This window comes from Hemitrygon akajei, chromosome 6, assembly GCF_048418815.1.
Source record: "Hemitrygon akajei chromosome 6, sHemAka1.3, whole genome shotgun sequence".
Classification (NCBI taxonomy): Eukaryota; Metazoa; Chordata; class Chondrichthyes; order Myliobatiformes; family Dasyatidae; genus Hemitrygon; species Hemitrygon akajei.
This window is the reverse complement of record NC_133129.1, coordinates 6,622,371-6,628,370: the sequence shown is the minus strand read 5'-3', so window position 1 is coordinate 6,628,370 and position 6,000 is coordinate 6,622,371.

The following is a 6,000-nucleotide window of genomic DNA, read 5'->3' as shown; positions in this document are numbered from 1 at the left end:
GTATGTCATGGGTTAAGGGTGAAAGGCAAAAAGTGAGGGGAAACATCTTCACTCAGAGGGTTGTGAGAGTATGGAACGAGCTGCCAGCACAAATGGTGCTTGCAAGCTCGATTTCAATGTTTAAGAGAAGTTTAGATTGGTACATGGATAGTAGAGGTATGGAGGGTTATGGGAGTGCAGGTCGATGGGAGTAAGCAGTTTAAATGGTTCAGCACAGACTAGATGAGCTGAAGGGCTTGTTTCTGTGCTATATTTTTTGTCTGATTTTATAACTCTTCTCCTGCTTTGGTAAGGCGAGCTCATCTGGAAAATTGGATTGTGCAGAATCTAGGGAGAGCTAATTGAATTCATAATTGTAGGAAGCAGAGGATGACATTCAAAGGTTGTTTCTCAAAGTGGAGGCCTGTGACTAGTGGTGTATCACAGGGCTTGCAGCACCTTCCTTGTTGATTTGGATGTACAGGTCGACCTTCTATAATCCGGCACCATTGGGACCTGAGGAGTGCCAGATTAGTGAAAGTGCCAAATTACAGAAGGATCACATTTAGCAATAGCTATCCACCTCATAAAATAACATGTAAATCAGTACAAGTTAAATAATAATGAAACAGAAATATTAAATGAGTAGCAAGTGAAATTTTAATAAAGTAATATACTGTACAAGCACAGCTAAAATAAAGGGTACAGGTAAATGTACAGGAATTAACTTATCCAGAACAGTTGAGCACTTCCACTTCTAAAGTGAGACATTTAATATACCTTCAGGCAAAGTTATACATCTGCAAGTGTAGAGTTGTCAGGATCATCAACATCTTCATCTTGAAAAATGAGTGAAGCATTAGGAAGTGGTGCTGAAACTGGCACAACAGTTTCTTCAAAAACTGTTGATGATGGTGGCAACACATCTGGGTGAGCAGAAGCAGAAGTCGGAGAAAGGTCTTCTATACGCCACATTTCACGCGATCGCTAGGCGGCCGGGGATTCGGTGCTGGGCTCTTTCCTCTTCACTCACAGTTACTGAGGAAATCCTTGTTAGTTTCTTTTCCTCCGCTTAGCAATGTGCTTAAATTCAGTGGGTCGCCACATCTGATCTGAGGTCGTAGGCAGAAGAGAATGGAGTGCCGGCCGGGCAATGCCGGAGGTCAGTGCGCGACTGCCGGCAGGTGGGTGAGAAGACAGATCGACCCAGCGCGCCCCAGCTCCCCCACCGCGGGCGGGTGCCGGGTGGCCATGCCTCACACAAATTATATTAATAAATGCAGGAAAACAAGCAGGAATCGCCTGTCTGTGCTTAAAGGGTAACAGATCTAGCACAACCAAAACAATGTGCAGCAGATTGGTACGTGGCCCGGGAAATTTGAAATTACAGTTGCGCAGAAAATTTGAAATCAGTGCCGGATTATCAAAGGAACCGGATTACAGGTAGTCAGATTAGTGAAGGTCGACCTGTATATGTACAAGGCATAGTTAGTAAGTTTGTAAATAATATAGGTAATATCATAGACAGTGACAAAGGTTATAAAAATTACAGGGGCATTTTAATCAGCTAGGTGTATGGGCTGAGGATTAGCAAATGGCTTTCAATAGAGATGTGCGAAGTGTTGCATTTTGAGAAGTCACACTGGGGGAGGACTTTCACAATGAATGTCAGGCCCCTGGGGAAGGTTGTGGAACAGAGAGATCTGGGTGTACAAATACATGGTAGCTGAAAGCTGCATTACAGGCAGTCAGTGGTAAAGAAGGCATTTGATCAGTCAGGGCACTGAGTGTAGCAGGTGGTTGGTTATCCTGCAGTTATAGAAAATGTTGATGACATGACATTGGAGTATTGTATACTGTTTTGGTCACCCTGTTATAGAAAATACATGATTAGACTAGAAATGGTGTAGAGGAGGTTTACAAGGATAATGTCAGGGCAACTGTTTCATGCAAAGTTTTGTGTGTATTGGGAATGAGTTACCAGAATTTGTCATTTAGGTGGACTTATTAGCAACATTTAAAAGGCATCTAGATAAGACTATGGATAAGAGTATTTTAGAGGGTTATAGGTCAAATGTAGGCAGATAGGACTAGCTCGCTGTAGAACAGTCGGCATGGACAAATTGTGCCAAAGAGTCTGTTTCCATGGTGTACAGGGGCCTGACATTTTCTGTTTCCTAGGGGCTGAGGTTAGGCAGGCTAGGACATTACTTCTTGGAGTGTATGAGTTTGAGGGGTAAACTTATTAGAGGGTTATAAAATTATGAGGGGCATAGATTGAGTGAATGCACACTTTTTCCCAAGGAGGGGGAGCTAAAAACAAGAGGATAAAGGTTTTACATGAGAGGAGAAAGGTTTAAAAGCGACGTAAGGGCTAACTTCTTTACACAGAGGGTGGACAGTATTTGGAACAAACAGCCAGAGAAAGTGGGAGAGGCAGGTACATTAACAATGTTTAAAAGGCATTTGGATAAGTACATGGATAGGGAATGAATTGAAGGATGTGCGGTAAATGTCTTTATGGTCCAGTACAGTAGCACTTACATCCACTGTGATGAGGTGCTTTGAGAAGTTGGTCATGAAGCATATCAACTTTTGCCTGAGGAGTGACTTGGATCCACTCCAATCTGCACACCATCACAACAGGTCAACAGCAGATGCTATTTCATTGGCTCTTCATTCAGCTCTGGAACATCTGGATAGTGAAGATGCATATATCAGGGTGCTCTTCATTGACTACAGCTCAGCATTTAACATTATTATCTCCTCAAAACTAATCAATTAGCTCCAAGACCTAGTCCTCAATAACTCCTTGTGCAACTGAAACCTCGATTTCCTTTCTTGTAGACCTGTCAGTACAGATTGGCAACAACATCTCCTCCACAATTACCATCAGCATGGGTGCACCACCGGCCTGTGTGCTTAGTCCTCTGCTCAACTCACTTTATACCTATGATTGTGTGGCTAAGTACAGCTCCAAGTTTGCTGATGACACCACTGTTGGACAATTCAAAGCTGATGACAAATCAGCATATAGAAGAAAACTTGAAAATCTGATGCCACAGCAACAACCTTTCACTCAATGTCAGCAGAAGGAAAGCGCAGATTATTGACTGCAGGAGGAAGGAGCTGGAGATCCATGAACCAGTCTTCATTGGGGGATCAGAAGTGGAGAGTGTCAGTGATTTTAAATTCTTTAGCATTATCATATTAGAGGATCTGTCCTGGGGCTGCCACTTAAGTGCCATTACAAAGGAAGCACAAAAGCACCTCTACCTTAGAAGTTTGCATAAGTTTGGCATGTCACTTAAAACATTGACAAACTCCTATAGACAGGCAGTGATTAGTTGCATTGTGGCCTGCTCTTGAAACACCATTGCCCAGGAATGGAAAAGTCTACAAAAAGAGCTGAATGCAACCCAATTCATCGTATGCAAAGCCCTCCCCATCACTGAGCACTTTTACAAGGAGCACTGTCACATGAAGCAGCCAACACCAACAAGGACACCCATCTTAAAGGGCAGTTTTTTTTCTTCCCACTACCATCAGTAGGAGGTACATGATGGCAGTTATCTACAGGCCTCCAAACAGCTGCAGTGATGTGGACTACAAATTACACCAGGAAATAGAAAAGGCTTGTCAGAAGGACAGTTTTATGATAATTGTAGGGGATTTTAACATGTGAGTGGATTGGGAAAATCAGGTCGGCACTGGATCTTAAGAGAGAGAATTTGTAGAATGTCTACGAAATGGCTTTTTAGAACAGCTTGTTCAGCCCACTAGGGGATCGGCTGTACTGGATTGGGTATTGTGTAATGAACCAGAGGTGATCAGAGAGATGGAAGTGAAGGAACCCTTAGGAGGTAATGATCATAACATGATTGAGTTCACTGTGAAATTTGAGAAAGAGAAGTGAGGAAGGTGCAAGACAGATATATTCTAAGGAAGAAGAAATTTTCGAATGGAAAAAGGATGCAACCGTGGCTGACAAGAGAAGTCAAAGCCAAAGTAAAAGCAAAGCAGAGGGCATACAAGGAAGCAAAAATTAGTGGGAAGACAGAGGATTGGGAAGTTTTTAAAAGCTTACAAAAGGAAACTAAGAAGGTCATTAAGAGGGAAAAGATAACTATGAAAGGAAGCTAGCAAATAATATCAAAGAGGATACTAAAAGCTTTTTCAAGTATAGAAAGAGTAAAAGACAGGTGAGAGTAGATATAGGACCAATAGAAAAGGATGCTGGAGGAATTGTAATGGGAGATAAGGAGATGGCGGAGGAACTGAACGAGTATTTTGCATCAGTCTTCACTGAGGAAGACAGCAGCAATACACCGGACATTCAAGGGTGTCAGGGAAGAGAACTATGTGCAGTCACAATTACGACAGAGAAAGTACTCAGGAAGCTGAATAGTCTAAGGGTAGATAAATCTCCTGCACCAGATGGAATACATCCTCATGTTCTGAAGGAAGTAGCTGTGGAGATTGCGGAGGCATTAGCAATGATCTTTCAAAAGTCGATAGATTCTGGCCTGGTTCCGGAGGACTGGAAGATTGTAAATGTCACTCCGGCATTTAAGAAGGGGACAAGGAAGCAAAAAGGAAATTATGGTCCTGTTAGCTTCAAATCAGTGGTTGGGAAGTTGCTGGAGTCGATAGTCAAGGATGAGGTTCCGGAGTACCTGGAGGCATTATTATAAGATATGCAGAACGCAGCATGGTTTCCTTAAAGGAAAATCCTGCCTGACAAACATAGTGCAATTTTTTGAGGAAATTACAAGTAGGCTAGACAAGGGAGATGCAGTGGATGGTGTGCATTTGGATTTTCAGAAGGCCTTTGACAAGGTGCCGCACATGAGGCTGCTAAACAAGATAAGAGCCCATGGAATTATGGGAAAGTTACATACGTGGATAGAGCGTTGGTTGATTGGCAGGAAACAGAGAGTTGGAATAACATTCTGGTTGGCTGCCGGTTACCAGTGGTGTTCCACAGGGGTCCGTGTTGGAGCCGCTTCTTTTACGTTGTACATCAACGATTTGGATTATGGAATGGATGACTTTGTGGCTAAGTTTGCTGATGATACAAAGATAGGTGGAGGGGCCGGTAGTGCTGAGGAAACACAGAGTCTGCAGAGAGACTTGGATAGATTGGGGGAATGGGCAAAGAAGTGGCAAATGAATTACAATATCGGAAAGTATATGGTCATGCACTTTGGTAGAAGAAATAAACGGGCAGACTATTATTTAAATGGGGAGAGAATTCAAAGTTCTGAGATGCAACGGGACTTGGGAGTCCTCGTGCAGGATACCCCTAAGGTTAACCTCCAGGTTGAGTCAGTGGTGAAGAAGGCGAATGCAATGTTGGCATTCATTTCTAGAGGAATAGAGTATAGGAGCAGGGATGTGATGTTGAGGCTCTATAAGGCACTGGTAAGACCTCACTTGGAATACTGTGTGCAGTTTTGGGCTCCTTATTTAAGAAAGGATGTGCTGACATTAGAGAGGGTTCAGAGAAGATTCACTAGAATGATTCCGGGAATGAGAGGGTTAACATATGAGGAACATTTGACAGCTTTGGACTGTACTCCTTGGAGTTTAGAAGAATGAGGGGGGACCCATAGAAACATTTTGAATGTTGAAAGGCATGGACAGAGTGGATGTGGCAAAGTTGTTTCCCATGGTGGGGGAGTCTAGTATGAGAGGACATGACTTGAGGATTGCAGGGTGCCCATTCAGAACAGAGACGCAAAAATTTTTTTAGCCAGAGGGTGGTGAATCTATGGAATTTGTTGCCACGGGTGGCAGTGGAGGCCAAGTCATTGGGTGTATTTAAGGCAGAGATTGATAGGTATCTGAGTAGACAGGGCATCAAAGGTTATGGTGAGAAGGCGGGGGAATGGGACTAAAGGGGAGATTGGATCAGCTCATGATGAAATGGTGGTGCAGACTCAATGGGCCGAATGGCCAACTTCTGCTCCTTTGTCTTATGGTCTTAGGTCTCATACCACTAGGTTCAGGAACAGTTTG